Genomic DNA, 20,380 nt, shown 5'->3' with positions numbered 1-20,380 from the left:
GGTTGGTGGATTTGAAATCAGTTCTCCCAAGCTTTTGTGCTATGGAGTATGGCATCACACTTGTTGAAGCTCCCAAATCACAAAGGCATTGGTTGTAGTGAAGATAGCTAAGTGTGCAAGGCAGATAGAATGGACCTGGATCCTTAAGCTTGATTGGAATGATAACTCCTCCAAGGTCCTCAAGATCCTTCTCATCTTGAGCTTCAGCCTTCTTCTTTGACAAATCAAGCAAAAAATCTTTGTAGAGAGGATATGGATCATACTGTTCCAAGGCAGGTCCTCTCTCTTCTTCTTGGTAAGCAATTGTGATCTCTTGTATGGCCATCACTTCTTCTTCTTTCTCAATCACAACCACTTCCTTCAAAGCCTTCTCTTCCTCTTGTTGCTTAGCCATCATCTCCTTTCTCTCAATGATTTCCCTAAGATCCTTAATCTTTTGTGTTTTGAAACGTCCTGGGAATGGAAGAGGTGGCTTGTAAGCAGGAGGAATGTACTTAGCAGGCTTGGCAGCTTCTGAGTCTGCAACTCGATCGACCACTCGAGCATGCACTCGGTCGAGTGGCTGTTCGAGTACCTGGTCGAGTGCAATAGCGGACTCCAGTTTCTTTGCACAAACGTCACTTGGGGCTTGAGTAACTAATGAATTCCCCCAAACTTGGACTTCACTGTCCTCAGTGACTTCCTCATCAGAGATATGAATGGCTTTTGCAGTGAACTCCCTTGGATTTTGAACAGCTTTTCCAGGGAGTTGGTTGGGTTTAGGAGCTGAAGTAGAGGCAATGTTACTCTCCATATACTTTACTCTGGAGTTGAGACCTTCAAACTTCATGTTCAGATCATTGTACTGTGATGTGAGCCTTTGATTTAATTCAGCAAACTGTTTGGCTTCCTCAATCTTGCCTTGTGTTTGCCCAATCAACAATTGTTGCATCATTGCTCTTAAGTCTTGTTCCTGGCCTTGGTTAGTCTGAAACCCTGGTGGGGGACACAATTGGGGCTGGAACACTTGATGTTGTTGCTTGGGGATGTAGTTTTGTTGCTGTTGTTGAGGCTGAGGAGGTGGATAGACTTGGTCTTGAGGGTTGGCCACATTGGTTCTCCTATAAGAGAGATTGTTGGTTTTGAAACCTCCTTGGTTGTAGCCTTTGAATCCTCCCTGGTTTTGCATGTAGCACAACTCAGCAAATTCAGGCTCCCCCTCTTGAACTGGAGCTTCTTCTTCACCAATGAAGTGAATGGACTTGGACTGGCTTAGGAGTATCTTGTCAAGCTTCTCATTGACCATCTTCAAATCCTTCTTATACTTGTCCTCTTGATCAGTTGAGGAGCCCCTTATGGTCCTATCATAATCCTCATTATAATTGCCATCAGATTGAGCAAGATTCTCAACTAATTCCCATCCTTCTTCCACATTCTTGTTGAGGAAGTTTCCATTAGAGGCTGTATCAAGAAGCATTCTTATCTTGGGAAGCACTCCTCTATACAATGTGCTTAGAAGTGACTCATTGCTGAAGCCATGGTGAGGACACTGAGTCTGGAATCCTTTAAACCTCTCCCAAGCTTCACAAAAGCTCTCATTATTCCTTTGAGCAAACCCAGAAATTTCATTCCTCAACCTAGCAGTCCTTGCATTGGAGAAGAACTTGGCCAGAAAAGCTTTCTTGCATGCATCCCATGTGGTGATAGCTCCAGTAGGAAGAGTCTTCTCCCAAAGGTTAGCTTTGTTTCCAAGAGAAAATGGGAAGAGCCTTAATTTGAATCCATCTTCACTCACTCCATTGATTTTTGTGAGTCCACATATTCTGTCAAACTCATCAAGGTGATCTAGTGGATCCTCCATTGGCAACCCATGAAATTTGTTGGCTTGTATCATTGAGATCAATCCACTTTTGATCTCAAAGTTATTGTTTGCTACTGAAGGAGGCACAATTCCAGCCCTTTGGTTGTGGGTATTGGGTTCATCTCCTGCACCAATGTGCCTTGGTCTCTGCTCATGGATAGCTAATTGCTCCATGATGTCTTGATCTTCTTGTTGTTGAACTACTCTTCTTTGCTTATGTCTCAAACCCTTTTGTAGCCTGTGGATGTTGTCAATAGGCTGTTGAAGACTGTCTTTGCCTTTTGACCTTGTGTGCATCAACAAACTCGACTACAGACTCGAACAAGTACACGGTCGAGCGCAGGCTCGAGTGGGTCGTCGAGTCGACTGGGAAGTAATGGCTATTTGGATCCGGCTTCTGGCTCGATCAAGTGCTCGATCACAGCTTGGTCGAGTGGTGGTCGAGTAGGTGGTCGAGTGGGTACCTGAAACTCAAAACAGCCAAGCAAAGGAAGATTCGAGTTCAGTAACTTCACAAGTGTTTAAACGAACTTAATCTTAGACTAATAATGATCCTAAATGTCACAAAACACACTCAAATGGGCAACGGCGCCAAATTGAAACTGACTTTTTCTGTGGGTGGTGAATGAATGATGTATGGAATGATGAGTTATGAATGAATGGATGTCAGGGTGTTTCAATTCCCCTTATGCAATTGTAGTATAAGAGGTGTCAATCCAATCTGAGTGTTTGTGAACAATCAAGATGTGCATATGAGTCTAAGTCAAGCCAAATGTAAAGATTGTTTGTCACTAACAATCCTATAATAAGATATGAAATGCAGAAAGTAAAAACAACTAGAACAAGATACTAAATGCAAACAGAACAGACAAATTAAAGCTATAATGAAACTAGAACAGAAATAGACACTATGCTAATGAACTAATGCAAGACAAGTAATGAACAGAAAACTAAGTGAATGCAATAGAAATAAAACAGGAATGAAACAAGAGATAAGACAGGACAACTACAAAGCATGAACACAAATTCTGGGGACGAACTTGAGCAGCACTCGACCGAGTGTAGGTCGAGTACAGGGTCGAGCTAGACTAAACGTGAAAACAGAGCAACACAATAAAAACAGAGCAATGCAAAAACGAATCAAACAACAAGCAAGCAATGATATTTACACTAAGATATTAATAAACAAAGAAGGCCTTGAGGAGGGATTCATGGGCTGAACTAATCATTGTGGTTATCTAACTTGGTCAACAAATCTCAAGCAAACTTTGAGCTGATCTCTAGACATACTATTCTAAGACATGTTTAATCCACTCTCATGGCAAGAAACAATCAAACCTATGCATTTCTAGACTTGCTCTCAGAAAAAAAAGAATCTACACAAGCAGGCATTAAGCAATACATCTCAAACCAAACAAGACTTCTAATCTCTTAGCAAGCCTAATGGTAAGCTCTAGCTCTAGCCTTATCTATGCTCCTTAAACATTGGTGTGATGCTAAGATGCTTGAAATCAAACCCTACCTTCTCAGATATAGGATCAGCATTAAGAACATCTAGCCTAGAAGAGATCTACAACAATCAAGCTTGACCAAATCAAATAAACCCCAAGATCAACCCAGCCTAACCCATCCTCAAGGTCCTAAGCAAACTACTCACAAGAACACATGGTGAAATAAGTCACAAACCCAGAAAATATTGAAACTTGCATCATTAGAAAGATGAAACAGAGATCTACAATATTGATGAAGAAATAAAACTCGAAATCTTAATATCTTGAAAGTTATGAAACCAACAAAATACAAGAATCTAGTCTTTCTTTCTTAAACAAGTACAAAATCTAAATATAAAAGAAAGTGCAAAAGGAATAAATCTAAAAAAGGTAAAAACTAGGTTTTAGACTCTCTAAAAAGCTGGACTCTTTGGTGGCTGCAGGTACAATGGCCTTATATAGGAGGTGAGGTGGAAGCCCTAAAAATACAAAAAGTCAAAGCAGTCAACGGCTCGGTCAACTCGACCAGTGCTCGGTCGAGTGGCTGGTCGAGCTGGCTTCTCTCGTGCATTCTCCACTCGGTCGAGTCCTTCTCAGCACACGGTCGAGTGTCTGGTCGAGTGTGCGGTCGAGTTGGACTCCGGACCTTGATTCTTCAGCCTTAACTCTCTTGTTTTCTCCTCAGGATTGCTTCACTTTTCCTCAGCATTGCTTCCATGCTCCTTAAGCTCCAAAATCACCTGTTTATGCATGAAAAGATGCAAATGCAATGCAACTATACTCTAATGCATGATTAGTCCTAAAGCTACACAATAATGGCCTAAATGGATAGCAAAAGATGCAAAAGTTGTGAATAAACTAAGGGAAAACAAGGTAAAATATATGAACATCAATTACCACAAGGTTAGAGAAAAGATTGAAGAAAGAGTGGTCTTACCATGCCACACACCAAGTAAAGATCAGTTAGCGGACATCTTCACCAAGGCTGCGAGTCCCCAAGTTTGTGAGTACATTCATAGCAAGCTTGGACTTGTAGATCCTACACGACCATAAATCACTCACCTAACTCGTGGAGATCACACTCTTTTCCTCAGCATAGTTTTGTCCCATGAGGTTTTCTATGCTAAGGTTTTTAACGAGGTACTTCACGGGTTCCAAGCTAAGCCATTTCATTCGGCTAAGCTTGATGGGGAGTATTGATTAGGATCATAAAATAGGAGGTGTTCGTACAACCGTCCGTACAAGTGAGGAAAAGGGCTGTCCGTACAAGTGAACTAAGGGGCCGAGTTTTTACTATGTCCCATGGAGTAAAGAAGAGTCCACAATGACCTAAAGCCCATTAGAAGGATCGAGAACTACCTTGTAGCCGGTAGAGGAGAAGGAAGAAGATAGTGAGGGGTTTGTATCCTCTTGGGAGACTAAGTGAGGTCGCTTTAACCGTAGGGATTAGTGTTTCTCTCTCTTTATGTCCTATCTAACTAGTATGTCGCACACAAGGGAGTATCCCTAATGTTTGTACCTATGAAAAGGCTTGTAGCCTCCTTGTAACATTTACACTAATGGAATCTAAGTTTCTTCTCACTCTCTTTGCCGATTACTCTCATATCGCTTCTCTTCACTCTCATCTTTCTATTTCCACTTAAACTAACAATTTTAATCCTAGAAACACTAACAAAGTTGTTTACATCTTCTAAGCAATTTTTTCTCGGTTTTAGCCTATTTTTTCTCGGTTTTAGCCTCTTCTAGGACAAAATTGGTATAAGTGTTTTTTAAACTCTCCAAATCCATCTCAAACTCTTATAATTAGTTAGTTGCATTGGATTGTGATAAATTTTAAACATAGAAACACTAACAAAGCTGTTTACAGCTTGTAAGCATTGTTTTCTCGATTTTAGCCTGTTTTGGGACAAAATGGGTATAAGTGTTGTCTAAACTCTCCAAATCCATCTCAAACTCTTATAATTAGTCAGTTGCGTTAGATTGTGATACATTTTAACCCTAGAAACACTAACAAAGCTGTTTACAGCTTGTAAGCAATGTTTTCTCGGTTTTAGCCTGTTTTTGGACAAAATGGGTATAAGTGTTGTCTAAACTCTCCAAATCCATCTCAAACTCTAGTCAGTTGCATTAGATTGTGATACATTTTAACCCTAAAAAAACTAACAAAGCTGTTTACAGCTTGTAAGCAATGTTTTTTCGGTTTTAGCCTGTTTTAGGATAAAATGGGTATAAGTGTTGGCTAAACTCTTCATGAAGCTGATGAATAGCGTTTTCCGAGACTGCTTAGATGAGTTTGTAATAATGTTTCTTCATGACATTCTGGTTTACTTAAAAGATCCGGAGGAGCACAAGGTTCATTTAGAGACGGTGATGAGTAGACTGTGGGAGTTTAAGTTGTACGCCAAGCTTAGTAAGTGCAGCTTTTGGCAAAGGTAAATCGGATTCTTGGGTCATATAGTCTCGGACAAGGGTGTATCTGTTGATCCAGAAAATATCAAGTCGATAAAGGAGTGGCTGAGACCTCAAAACGCGTCGGAGATAAGGAGTTCTCTCGGGCTGGCTGGATATTAACGTCGTTTTGTCGAAGGTTTTGCGAGCATGTCGCAGCCAATGACCAATTTGACAGGGAAAGATGTGAAGTTTGAGTGGTTGGCTGATTGTGAGGAAAGTTTTGCGAAGATTAAGGGAATGCTTACAACTGCACTGGTGTTGGCCTTACCTGAGCCGAATAAACCTTATGTTGTTTATACTGATACATTGCGAATGGGATTAGGGTGTGTTATGATGCAAGAGGGTAAGGTGATTGCTTATGCCTCCCGGCAGCTATGAAAACATGAAGCGAATTATCCTACCCACGACCTTGATGGCAGAGATTGTCTTTGCAATGAAAATTTGGCGATCTTACCTGTATGGTGGGAAGGTTCAGGTTTTCACGGACCACAAAAGTTTGAAATACATTTTTACTCAGCCGGATTTAAAATTGCGGCAACGAAGATGGATGGAACTTGACGCGGACTATGACATAGACATTGCTTACCATCCGGGAAAGGCAAATATAGTTAAGGATGCGTTAAGTTGGAAATGAATTGCAACAGATTCTGAGAAAGATATGGAAGGGTTGATTAGCATGGTCGGAACATTGCGGTTAGCAGCTTTGTCTGACGAGTTGGAACCAATGGGTCTTAGAGCAGCTGATCAAGCAGAATTGCTGAGTCACGTCCGACTAGCTTAGGAAAAAGATGAAGAATTGGTTAAGTGGTCGAAGAATGACAAGACTAAGTTTCAGACTTCGAACAATGGGACGATCCTGGTGAATGGACGAGTTTGTGTCCCAAAGGATAAAGAATTGCGGGAGGAGATTCTTACAGAAGCGCATATTTCCAAGTTCTCGGTACATCCGGGGGCAACTAAAATGTATCGCGACTTAAAGCGCTATTACCATTGGAAAGGTATGAAGCAAGACGTGGCTAAATGGGTAGCCGGTTGTCCGACTTGTCAGTTTGTTAAGGCAGAACATCAAGTGCCTGGTGGATTGTTGTGAAGCTTGCCGATACTGGAATGGAAATTGGGCATGGTTACCATGGATTTTGTCATTGGATTACCGATATGCAACAAGAAGGATGCAATATGGGTGATCGTCGACAGTGTAACTAAATCCGCACACTTTATTGCGGTGAACAAGAAGGACAGATTAGAAAAGCTGGCTGAGATTTATGTGCGGGAGATTCTCCGATATCATGGAGTGCCGGCTAGCATGGTGTCAGATCGCGACTCTAAGTTTACTTCGGGATTATGGAGGGCACTTCAGAAATGGTTTGGTACACGGTTGAGCATGAGTACAGCTTATCACCCGCAAACAGATGGTCAGTCTGAGCGGACAATCCGAACACTCGAGAATTTATTGTGAGCTAGTGTGTTGGATTGGGGCAACAAATGGGAAGAATACTTACCCTTGACAGAGTTCGCATATAAAAATAGGTATCACGCGAGTATTGGGATGTCATCGTACGAAGTGTTGTATGGTAGGCCTTGTCGAACACCGCTGTGTTGGACCCAATTGGGGGAGCGGAGTGTTAATGGGCAGGAATTTGTGGAAAAAACAACAGAAAGAATCAAAGTCTTAAAGATTAAGATGAAAGAAACTTAGGATTGCCAAAAGAGCGATACGGACAAGCATCAGAGAGAGTTGGAGTCGAAGTGGGAGATATGGTTTACCTAATGACAATCACATATAAGGGTAAAGACCGTGCCTCCTTGGACAATGTCGATATAAGGGTAAAGACCATGCCTCCTTGCATCGGTCGATGATGGTGATGCATCGGTCGATGCATAGCCGGTTTAGTACGGACAAGTTTAAGTTAAACGCTGCGTTTTGGGTTAGGGAAAACCCTTAACTCGAGTGTTTTGTCTCATTCGTCGAGTTTAGTCGTTTCTGAGAGAAAAGAGGAGAGGAAAAGAGTTCTAAGTGTTCTTGGTGAGATTATGGGAGTTGGAAGCTGTTCCTGTAGAGATCTGTAGTTGGGATCGTTATAGGGGCTTCCTGGAAGTGTTTTCTTGCGTGTTTGAGGTTCAGAATCGTCTTGGCAAAGGTAAGTGCATCATCATGGCTTATCTAAGCTAGAGGTTCTCTGATCTATGTGTTTATGTGTTGTGTAGCTTGTTAGAATGTTATTTGGGACTTTGTGAGGCTTTCTTGTGGCTTGGGATCGAGTTTGTGGCTTGTAGGAACGAAGATCCGGCGAGAAGCTTCGGGGAAAACAATGCTCGGCATGTGCGTCAGTCGATGCCCTTTGTGCGTCGGTCGATGCGGTGCGAGGACAGCGAGAATTGACCCAGGAGCATCAGTTGATGCCATGTGGAGGCGTCTGTCAATGCAATTAGGGTTTTTGCGTAATGTCGAGCATGCGTCGGTTGATGCAGTGTGAGTGTCGGTCGATGCAGGTGAACCTTGTGTTTGTCGATGCAAGCTAGTGTCGGTCGATGCAACCCCAGTTGGTATCGGTCGATGCAAAGTCTTGGTTTGTTATTGTTTGGTCATTGATTGTTGGTTGATGGTGCAAAGTGTGATCATGGAATCAATGCAATGAAGAGGAGGATGTTATAGAGACTCGATTGGTTGTTGTCTGGCAATGTTAGGTTGCTAGAGTTGGGTCACTAGAACATTGTTAGGTTGCTGATTCTATGCTTCCTGATGTTTGATATTGGAATTGTTATGTTTTAATTATTGGTTATTAATTACTGGATAATTTATTGGTTATTGGTATTGGTATTATTTCTGCTGTTTGGTTTAATTGTGGTTAGGAGACTAGTGGGTATGGGACCACTAGTTGTAGAGTATTTATTATATTATTTTTATTATTATTATATATTTATTTTTTTAAAACGGGTCGGGTCGTTTCAGTTTGGTATCAGAGCCCTTACGGTTCTAGGTTTCTGTTGTGATATTTGGGATTGCATGTCTTGATTGATTATGTGATTTAGTCAATTGTAGGTGGCATGGAGTCCTAGAACATCCTCTTCGAACCTACAGTGTGATTCCACGGTGAGTTTATGATTTTTGTGTTAAGTTAATTGTGTGCTTAGCCTTCTGTTCATAGAGGATGCTGTTGCTGGTCGTGTTCGAGGACACAGACGTGGTCGTGGACGCGGATGTGGTCGTGGACGCGGATATGGTCATGGTAGGGTCAGAGTCCCAGCGGTTAGTGAGACTGCAGACTAGAGTGTGACAGCTGAGGGTGTTGGCGAATCGCAGGGTGTCCAGGGGGATTCCATGAGTGTGGCCGGAGGGGCGATGTTGATGCTCCAGTGGCCGGTGATGCTAGGGTTTGGGTGTGGGAGTCCCAGCGGGTGGAGTCCCTTGTGTCAATCTTGCGGGCTTGTTGGCACAGTTGATAAAGCGGTTACCGAGAGGGGTACCGGCCCAGGCACCGGTATAGCCGTCAGTGGTGGCGGGGGTACAGCAGCCAGTGGCTGCGGATGCGGGAGCTCATTCCCGTTATGTGTCTATGCTGAGGGAGATGTGTGGCATTGATACTGCGAGTTTTTTTGGGTGGTTCAGATCCTACCGCTGCAGATGCATGGAAGGCGAGTGTGGAACGTAACTTCCAGACTCTAAGATGTCCTGAGGAGTTTTGGGTGGACATAAGGGTCCACCATTTGATTGTTGATGCTCAGGTGTGGTGGAGTTCTATGGCTCCTAGGAGAGTGTTGGGCTGACTTCGTCTTGGAGTTCAACCGCAAGTATTTTCCTAGAGAGGCACTAGATAGGTTGGAGGTGCAGTTCCTTCAGCTAGCTCAGTGGACACGGTTAGTGCAGGAGCTTGACTTGGAGTTCAGTCGACTTCTGAGGTATGGGGGTTGGGCTATGGAGTCTGAGGAGGCTCAGTCAGTGGAGGTTAGTCCAGCAGTTCTGCCTAGTAAGGCTCACCATCATGAGGTTCTAGCAAGGGCGGAAAACCTGCGCAGGGAACGAAGAGGAGGTGGGAGGCTATGCAGAGGCCGAGTAGTGTGAGTTGCTTCGGTTGTGGGAGCAAGGATCACAAGGTTCCTAGCTGTTCCAAGAGGAGTGGTCCGACGGCAGCGGCTCGTGTATGCTATCATTGTAGGGAGTCAGGGCACATCAGGCCCTTGTGTCCCAAGTTGCAGCTGGTGGCAGTGGCAGCGTTGTGGCAGGTGCAGCCGGGAGGGCAGCAGGTGGCACGGATTATGCAGGTGCCACGGGTTTACACGACTGCAGAGACTGGTTGAACCAGTGCCGGGGCGATCACAGGGACCTTGTTGGTGGGCGGGTTTAAGTCCCATGTTATGTTTGATTCTAGAGCTATTCATAGCTTCATTACTCCGTAGTGTGCAGAGAGTGTAGATATCAGAATAGATCCCGGAGAACGAGCAGGAGTGGTCAAAGTTGCTGGAGGCAAATTTCTGAGTGTTTTTGGACGGGCGAGGGGTATTGATATTCAGATCGCAGGAGAGTCGTGGCCAGCGGATTTGCTTATCAGTCCTGTGGAGTTGTATGATGTCATGTTGGGGATGGATTGGTTGCATCGGCATAAGGTTCATCTAGATTGTCATCGAGGTAGAGTGGAGTTTGAACATCCAGGAGGGAAGTTGGTTTTTCAGGGTATTAGACCGACTTTGGGGAGTCTCATGATCTCAGCTATGCAGCCTGGAAAGATGATCGAGAAGGTCCATGAGGCTTATTCAGGGTATTAGAGGATTTGTTGAGCAAATGATTCATCCGTCCTAATGTATCGCCTTGGGGAGCGCCGGTATTATTCGTTAAGAAATAGGATGGGAGTTTCCGCTTGTGTATTGATTACAGGGGTCTCAACCGGGTCACTGTGAAGAACAAGTACCCTCTTATGAGGATCGATGAGTTGTTCCATCAGTTAAGAGGTGTTACTTGGTTCTCCAAGATAGATTTGGCGTCCGGTTATCACCAGATCCCGATATGAGGCAGATGTGAGGAAGACTGCTCTCAAGACGAGGTATGGGCATTATGAGTTTGTGGTGATGTTGTTTGGGTTGACTAACGCACCAGCAGCGTTTATGAGATTGATGAACAGCGTGTTTCAGGAGTTTTTGGACGTGTCTGTCATCATTTTCATCGACGACATCCTGGTATATTGTAAGAGTCTTGAAGAGCATGCAGTGCATTTGAGGGCAGTTCTGGAGAAGTTGTGGGAGCAGAAGTTTTTTGCTAAGCTGAGCAAGTGTTGTTTCTTGCAGCATGAGATGGGTTTTCTGGGTCATATTGTGTCTGTATATAGGGTTTCTGTAGATTCGGAGAAGATTCAGGCTATCAGGGATTGGCCTCGACCGTAGAGTGCCACAGAGATCAGGATTTTCCTTGGTCTGGCAGGTTACTACAGGAGGTTTGTACAGGGGTTTGCGAGCAGAGCACATCCGTTGACTAAGTTGTCACAGGAGTGCGAAGAGGGCTTTGCAAGTCTGAAGGAGATGTTGACTACTACTCCAGTTTTGGCTTTGCCTGAGCAGGGAGAACCCTATGTGGTGTATACAGATGCATCCAGAGTTGGTTTGGAGTGTGTGTTGATGCATCATGGGAAGGTGATTGCCTACGCTTCGCGAAGGTTGCGGAAGCATGAGGACAACTATCCTACTCATGACTTGGAGATGGGTGCTGTAGTTTTTGCCCTGAAGATTTGAAGATCTTATCTTTATGGTGCAATGGTACAGGTGTTTACAGATCATAAGAGCCTGAAGTATATATTCACTCAGCCCAAGTTGAATTTGAGGTAGAGGCGGTGGATGGAGCTGGTGGCGGATTATGATTTGGAGATAGCCTATCACCCTGGTAAGGCTAACTTGGTTGTTGATGTTTTGAGTCGGAAGCGGACGGCTTCGGCTCAGGAGCAGGATATGGAGTCTCTGGTAGGAGAGATCAGTGCGTTGAGTCTGTGTGCTGTTTCACAGGAGCCGTTGGGCTTGGTGGCAGCTGATAGAGCAGATCTGTTGAGCAGAGTGCGAGTGCGGTTGGCTCAGGAGAAGGATTTGGGGCTGGTGAATGCCTCGAAGGATGTTGATTCAGAGTATCAGGTTTCGGCTAATGGTAATATTTTTGTGCATGGGCGGATTTGTGTGCCTAATACGAGGTGTGATGTGTGTCAGCTAGTGAAGGCTGAGCATCAGGTACCAGGTGGATTGCTGAAGAGTCTTCCCATTCCAGAGTGGAAGTGGAATATGATTACTATTGACTTCGTGGTGGGTTTGCTAGTGTCCAAGACGTTTGATGCTATTTGGGTCATTGTGGACTGATTGACTAAGTCGACACATTTTCTGGCCATTAAGAAGACTGATGGAACAGCAGTCTTGGCTAAGAAGTATGTGAAGGAGATAGTCAGGTTTCATATGGATCCACTCAGAGTGATTGAGCGGGTTGGACCAGGGGCTTATAGACTGGAGTTACCTGAGGTTATGTGTGCGTTTCACAAGGTTTTCCATGTGTCTATGTTGCGGAAGTGTCTCCGTGAGGATGATCAGTTGTTGACTAAGATTCCTGAGGATCTTCAACCTAACATGACTTTGGAGGCTAGACCAGTGAGGGTGCTCAAGAGGAAGTCAAGGAACTTCGGAAGAAGAAGATTCCTTTGATGAGAGTTCTTTGGGATTGTGATGGTGTTGAGGAAAAGACTTGGGAGCCAGAGGCGAGGATGAAGGCAAGGTTCAAGAAGTGGTTCGAGAAGCAGGTCGCAACTTGGTTGGTCGCGACTTGGTTCAAGAACTTGTCTAGCCTTGTCCCAGTTGTAGTCTGTGGCTAGAGCGGGAATGGAGTATTCCAGCCCCTCTCTCTTATTTACTTGGTCGCTTAGGGGTGGTTGGTTGTGCGACTAAGTAACAAGATGAGGTGGTGTTCGGGATACGAAATTTCCTTGAAGCGGTGTTTTGAGGGGAAGTTTCCTGATTTAGAAGTTTCTAAAAGTGGAAAGTTTCCAGAAATAGAAAGTCTAAAAATGGAAAGTTTTATGTGAGTTATAATTTGTCCATTTTTAGTGGTTGTGAGCCTTGGAGAGGCTGGTGTGGCCTTTGTGGCTGGCTGTTAAGCCGTGTGTGGCCTTGTGGCGGACTATTTAGCCGTGTGTGGCCTTTGTGGCGGGCTGTTTAGCCATTGTGTGGTCTTTGTGGCGGGCTGTTTAACCATTATGTGGCCTTTGTGACGGACTGTTTAGCCATTGTGTGGCCTATGCACAAACCTATGTTCATAGTAAAAAACAGATGGAAGCTACCACACAAGGATCAGAATCAATTCAGCTGCGATTAAACAAAGCACACACACACACAAAAACAAATAAAAATTAAAGTTGGCAGACAAATCAGAACCTTCATGAGTCTTATTGAACTGCTGGAGAAGACTCGAAGAAGAGGAAGAAGAAACAGATAAATCAAGCTTTATAGAGAAGAGTTCATCAACTCGATCCGAAAGAAACATAGGTCGAGAGATCATCGCAGCTCCGTTCTTAGACGAGATCATCGCGTCTTGATTAAATTAAACACCAATTCCACCACAGATCACAAGTCTCCAGGACTTGGCCGGAGAATAAAAAAAAAAACAAAACGATGAGAAGAAGAAGAGGATGAAAAAAGGGAAAAAACCCTAAATTAAAATTCTTTTTCCCGGACCTCGAAAAAAAAACATAGCTTTTTTAGCTTTCTTCTTCCTCTTTAGTTTTTTGTCACTTATATTTTGCTTTTTTTGTTTCTAATTTCCTTTTTTCCAACCAATCAAGATTACACACATATAATTAGACTTCAATGTTTGACATGCCGTTGATCTACGGTTCAGGTCAAAGAGTCAACAAAAAAATATGTGCACAAAACCAAATCCTTTTGTCTTTTAGTAAACACGTGTCTAAGACGCAACAGTGTTTACTTCTCAAAGGTTGTAATCTACATATATAAAATCCCATCCAAACAAATCTGTGTTTTTCCAAATATACATGCCGATTAAAAACGCATTAAATGTGCCAACAATAAAACACGTTATTCTGATTGATTAATTACATTAATAATGAAATATTTCTGAACAAAAAAAAAACAAACTAAATTACTTCTCCCAAAATATATTGTACTCTCAATGCAATCTTCCTTAAATAAGTACAGTATATTGCATTGCATCGGCCAACAAAAATATTAGTGATTTTAGTATAATATCAAATCAAATTGGTCTTATGTGATATCATTGCAGTAAAAAAAGCCCACATAAATTCTTGAAGCCCACGATTGGCCTAAATCTATTTAGGGTTTTTTTTAGTCTTCAAGTATTTATTATACACATAGCCACTGCTTCAAGAAAAAGGGTTTTGAATTTTTAATAGTTAAGAATGAAGAAGAAGAAGATGAAGATGACGATCTTAAGTCTTCCAATGGATTTGGTAGCTGAGATTGTTTCGATGCAATTAGGGTTTCCGCATAGTATCAGTCGATGCAGGTGGACCTTGTGTCAGTCGATGCAAGTTTGTGTCGATCGATAAAACCCCAGTTGGTATCGGCCGATGCATGATTGCTGTCGGTCGATGCAGAGTTCTGGTTTGTTATTATTTGGTTATTGATTGTTGGTTGATCGTAAAGGCAAAGTGTGATGGTGGAATCAAGACAATGAAGAGGAGGATATTCTAGGGACTCGATTGGTTGTTGTCTGGCATTGTTAGGTTATTAGAGTTGGGTCACTAAAACATTGTTAGGTTGATGGTTCTATGCTTCCTGATGTTTGATATTAGAATTGTTATGTTTTAATTATTGGATAATTTATTGGTTATTGGTATTGGTATTATTTCTGTTGTTTGGTTTAATTGTGGTTAGGAGACTATTAGGGATGGGACTACTAGTTATAGAGTATTTATTATATTATTTTTATTATTATTTATTTTAAAAAAACGAGTCGGATCGTTTCAAACACAAAATTGTCACCAAGGTACATGGGACCGTACAGGGTTCTGGAAAGGATCGGACCTGTTGCGTACAAACTGGGTTTGCCACCGGCAATGGATGCTTTTCACAAAGTTTTCCATGTGTTATCTCTGAACCACCGCCAGACTTGCAAGAGAATATGACTATTGTGGGAAGACCAATTCGGATAGTGGATAAGAAAATAAGGTCGGACCTTAAGAAAAACGTTAAGCTGATTCAGGTAGTTTGGGATTCTGACGGTGACGAGGAACAACTTGGGAACCGGAAGAGGTGGTGAATGTAAACTTCAAGAAATGGTTTGAAAAGCAGAAGGTTCCAAAGAAAAAGGTTTAGATTCGAGGACGAATCCACGCTAAGGGGGGGGGGGAGAGTTGTAACGCCCGTCTCCGCGCACAATCTGGATGATCGAGCGATGGTCGATCGAGCTGGCCGATCATTTGAGCTGAAGTCCGATATATCCGCATCAAGTCTCGGACATACGGTTTCCGCAGGACAGTTTGGTCGGGAGTGGACGAGCGGCTATTGGTGATACGTGAAACCGCGATGTACACTGATCTGCATGCATTGTCGGTATTTAGTGGAACGTGTCGTTTTACTTATATAATGCGGGAACAGTTACTTGTGCGGGAAAAGGGATGCAGAGCGTTTATTGGACCGTTTTGAGCGGTTTTCTTTGGTGCTAACTGCCAAGACTCGACTATAAAAAGGAATAGAGCGTCGTTCTTTGCGAACGTAAACGAAAAAGATAAGAACTCCGAAATAATAGAAAGATTGCCGAGAAACCGAGAGAGATTGTCAAAGTTTGGGATGAGATCGTCGAGTAGATCAGATTTCTAGGAAGTGCGGGCTATATTAAGACCTGGTCGAGATTCTACGCGACAAGAGGTGTCAGAAACTGTATCCGAGAGACAAATGTGAGTTACGTGACCGTGGCGATGAGTCTTGTGTTGTTTTCTTGCATAGATTCACTTAGTCTTTGATTGTCTTGTATAATAAGTATGATTGCTTGTCGTATCCTGTATATCTGATATTTAGTCTTGGTGATCGATGCAGTTTATCGAGGATCTATATCAGCGGTACGCTTGGGAACATTAATGTTTGCTAAGGACTGTTCGGTTGCGGAAAGATTGCTAGATAACTCCACATGGTTACGCTGGACGAGTTTCTGTTCGCGACTTGCAATATTGACTGTTTGATTGCGATTACTTGCTTGTGGTCGGGTGACACGGGATGACCGCTCTCACTAAGCAAATCCTTTTGCTTATGCCTCCTTTGTGATGCAGGAAAGAATTGTGATCGGGAAGGTAATTGGGCCGCTTGAACCAGTTCGCGGGACTAAGGCAAGAAAGGAAGGATGGTTATTTATGGGTAGTTGTACTCGGTCTAGTATGTAAATGTGTAATAGCTTATTAGCAAACTCACCGTTGTACTGGAACCTCATTATTAATTCAAATATTCTATTTTATGCTTAAAATTACTTGTCTAGAATTTGAATCGGAAAAATGTTAAGTGTTGAATCGGTTAAACTTGGTCACGAGTTGCCACGGCAAGGTAGAAACCGGGTTGGGGCATTTCACTATCACTCCCACTATCACTCGGTCTGATACTTAGACTACATACCGAACTTTCCCATTTCATCCATGAACTTGCAAGCCTGAATGATCTATCACTGTAAACTTGGGATTCCGTTTCTTCAGTTTAAGTATTTGTTCACTACTTCGGTAGTCCCAAACTCCTCATTCTCATATCAAACTCAAGGCTAGTTTCCTTTGTACCATGGTTCATTTTACGTACATCCTATGTACGTCCGGATATCGTCCAGACTTCGTCCTACTACGTACAGAGTTTCGTATAATGTGTGTCCCATACCGTCCTGATATCGACCCATTAGCGTACCGCTATCGACCCTTCGTTCGTTCCGTGTCCCATACCATCTCCTCTACTGCGTACTTACCATCTTCCGTATTGCGTAAGTATCATCTTCTGTACTGCGTACATATCACTAATGTACTGCGTCTCGTACCGCCGGTACAGTGGAAGCGGATCGTTACACATATCCCTTGATACGTGTATATAGGTGTTGTAGTGACCCGCACCAAGGGGTACAAACCCAAATAAAAATATTGCTAAAAAGGACCAGAAAGAACTCAGAAGATGGAGAAGGAAAGATAGTGGGGAACGACCAGGATAATTTTGGAGAAAAATCCCTTAGACTCAAAATGGCCGATGGCGAAAGATCGGAAGAGTACCATTGGGCCAACGAAAAAGATGATCGATGGTCTACGGGAAATCATGGATGGGAGGACTTAGAAAGTACTAAAAAGAGAAACAACCGAGGAAGAGCAAGAAAAGTCAAAGACGGATGGTAGAAATAATGTGGTCGTGTACCAGCTGATTGGCCAGTGTACCAAGGGACCGTCATGGGTGATCCATGGTACGTATCACGTACGTCTTGGTATTAGGGTGGAGTAAAGAAGGGAACTAGTCTGATAAGGGAACTAGTAGTACAAGAGGAATAGACAAAGGTACCATCAAAGGGAACTCGCTGTACTAGAGAAATGTACCATGGGACCGTCAAAAGGACCTTGTGGTACAAGAGAGACGTACCAGGAACTGAGCAAAGTACGTCACATGGACGGGATTCGAGAAATAAACCCCCGCGATGCCACTTGTCATAACTCCGATTGGACAGAAAAAATAATTAAGTGGAAATGTCAAGAATCTAAGTGCCAGAGCGTATGATACACGCGCACGAGATGGTCTTGCCAGCTAACACGTGTCGCTGCATGCTCCATTAAAAACGCCAAATGTTGATGTTTTTCCACCACATGTCCCTTCCCCCAAGAGAAGCCATGCGCCTATAAATACCACCACTTGAGCAGATTTGCGATTTTGGGGAAGACGTGAAAAGCACCAAAACTCTCTCAAATTTTTGTTTGATCTTTGGGGAGAAATGAACCGTGCCCAACCTGTGCAGCAAGTGAAGGAACGCCCAGTGGAGATGCAAGCGACCCCAGCTAATGTTTATGCCTTAGGAGTAGAGCCACCCAAACCTCCAAAACCTGTGAAAGGTCCTATAACAGGTTTGATTAAGTTCTAACTCTCTTCTGATTGATTGTGTGTTTGTGTGTTTGTGTGATTGCGTGTTTAGTTTTTGCATTGCATTTTTATACTTGTTATGCATTAGGAACATTACTAGTTGGTGGTAACCCCACTCATGTATTGTTCGATTTGGGAGCGTCCAATAGTTTTGTGACTCCCGAGGTGGTTGATAAGTTCGTAGAATGGTGTAAGGAGGAGGAAGTGAATATCAATGTATACACCGCTGGTAATCAACCGCCTCAAAGTCCGCGACAAAGTTTGGCTAGCGGTGGTTTTAGAGCTTGGGCAGCTAGGATTTTCATGTTGTTCTGCCTATGCCTTTTAACATGTTTTCTTCGAAATGGATCCACTTGTTTTACTTATGTTTATTTGTTTTGAATTGTAACATTATATTTAAGTAATAATTTGAATTATTTTCATATATTCGGACAAGTGGAATGGTACACGGCCTAGTGCAGGCCAGCACAACGTCGCCTGCGTTCTGAGGATTAAAAAGCCTAAGGGACGTATGCAGCGGGAAGGCATCGACCGGTAAACTGGCTGAGGAACCTGATTTGTTGGTGGAACCTCGGCTGGATCGTAGGCGGTTGTCTTCATTTTCTAATGTTCTCGATCCGTTCTGTGGGTTTTCCGGCAATAGGACGGTTTGGGGGCGTTACAGGTGTGCATGCCCATCTCTCCCTTTAGATTCACATAGACAAGTGTAGTGTATGCGCTGACACTTGGCCCTGCAAGTGCTGCATGGCGCGCGTGCGTTACAATCGTCGCCCAAGTGGCGCTGCATGGCTTGCGTGAAGCTCACTCACTGCACAAGTGGCAGCGCTGGTGACCAGTGGTGATTCTTGATACGACACCAGCTACAGTGACGATTGGACGAAACCGTTTTTGATATTGGACAGCGTACGGACAGACAATATCGGCTTCAGAAAAGGTCAAACGGACAGAGGAGGTTAACTGATGAGTAAGTCGACCCGATAACCTCCGGCTTGGATAGACGGATGGGAGAACGTCTTGGTATGTAACTCAACCCAATCGGTTCTTAAGGGATGGACGATGGATCAAAGTAGCAACACACGAGCTATGAACGGACTTGTAATACGACTAACTTAAACGATTTGGACCCAGTTCAAATCCGTTCAAGGGTTTTCGTTTGAAGAGTGAGAACGAAGAGTTTTAAAGAACAAATTTTTGATTTCAATCTAGGCTAACTTTTAATATGAGGGTTTAGGACTTTAAATAGGCAAGACTACACATGGGAACACTTAACCCTAGAAAACGTGGCCATGGGATAACCATACACTTGGCCGTAAAGTAAAAGTAGAAACAAACAAAAATAATGATCAATCCAATGGTCATAAGATAGTTCAAAAGAAAGAGAGGTAAAGAAAGATAGGATTGTCATGTCAATTGGGCGGGCAATACATTAGAGCTCATAGCCTTGTTAAAACCTTCTCGATAAACCCATGTGGACAAACCCGAGTAAGGAAAAAGAGTACTACTCCTCTAACGGCTTAGTGTCTTCACCCTTGGGTAATGGTGAAGACTGTCTGGACAACCTCGGACAAACAGGTCGGATCATCCGGTCGTGGGTCATGGCCAGATGGATCATGAGCTTGAAGGAACCATTTGGTAAATAGGTTGTACTTGTTTCGGAGGTTCCGGCTTGCACTATTGCTCTTTGTAGTAGCTCCTAGAGCAATATGTGGTACTGGGACAGCCTCCCTCGCGCCTTGTCCTGAATTGGTCCCGTGGCCGGTCGCATGCGTGTCCAAGTGTATGTCCGCATTCGTGTCTGCGTCTGTGTCCGCGTATGTGTACGTGTCTGGTCCAGTTGGCCAGGTCGCATCAATTCTCCTTCAACAAATGGAAATTCTTGTGACAAATGGCAAAATCTTTCCCAAGTGTCTCACTTCTTCTTCCCTTATAAGACCTTGGACTTTGACAATCAAAAATATGAACTTTCGACCTTTCTCCAAGTTCTTGTCTCTCTTACGTTCGTCCGGCGTTCGTCCAGCATCCGTCCAGTATCTATCTTGCGTCTGTACCGTGTACGCCTGCGTATGTCCATTCTGTATCATGTCTGTCACGCGTCTGTCCTATCTGTAATGTCTTTGTCCCGCGTATTTCCTACATCCATATTTCCGCATGGGATGCTGGTCTTCAATCGGAACACAAAGTCTCGACCGTTCTTTGGCTTATTTTAGTTTTGACTCGGACATTCTTCTTCTTCTTACTTTTTAAGACTTCATATCGGTGAAAATCTCTTGAACATCGGCCATCCATTCCGTTAGTTTGATGGCTCCCATGTCCGGCATTGGCCATCGGCCATTCTTCGACTTATTGATATTTCTTCGGACTTCTTTCAGTTGTTCTTCTTTATTTTCTCTTCTCCTTCTTTCTGAGTTCTTTCCGAGTCTTCTTCTTCAGAATTTTATTTTGAGTTGTATCCCTTAGAGCAGGTCACTACATCGATGGTACACCGGAATTCACTATACTTCAGCTCTAAACTTGAGCTTTTACA

At 43.4% G+C, this 20,380-nt stretch overlaps 1 non-coding gene across 1 annotated transcript; it reads left to right on the top strand.

Annotated features, from left to right (window-relative positions):
* Positions 1-1,511: 1,511 nt before the first annotated feature.
* On the top strand, positions 1,512-1,618 carry LOC147920834 (small nucleolar RNA R71). The gene has a single exon (XR_015591845.1). It is a non-coding gene; the product is annotated as a small nucleolar RNA R71 (small nucleolar RNA).
* Positions 1,619-20,380: the final 18,762 nt, after the last annotated feature.

The sequence above is a fragment of the Camelina sativa genome, chromosome 19 (assembly GCF_030686135.1).
Source record: "Camelina sativa cultivar CO46 ecotype springtype chromosome 19, ASM3068613v1".
Classification (NCBI taxonomy): Eukaryota; Viridiplantae; Streptophyta; class Magnoliopsida; order Brassicales; family Brassicaceae; genus Camelina; species Camelina sativa.
The sequence above is the reverse complement of the archived record's forward strand: the minus strand, read 5'-3'. Positions and strand labels throughout refer to the sequence as shown.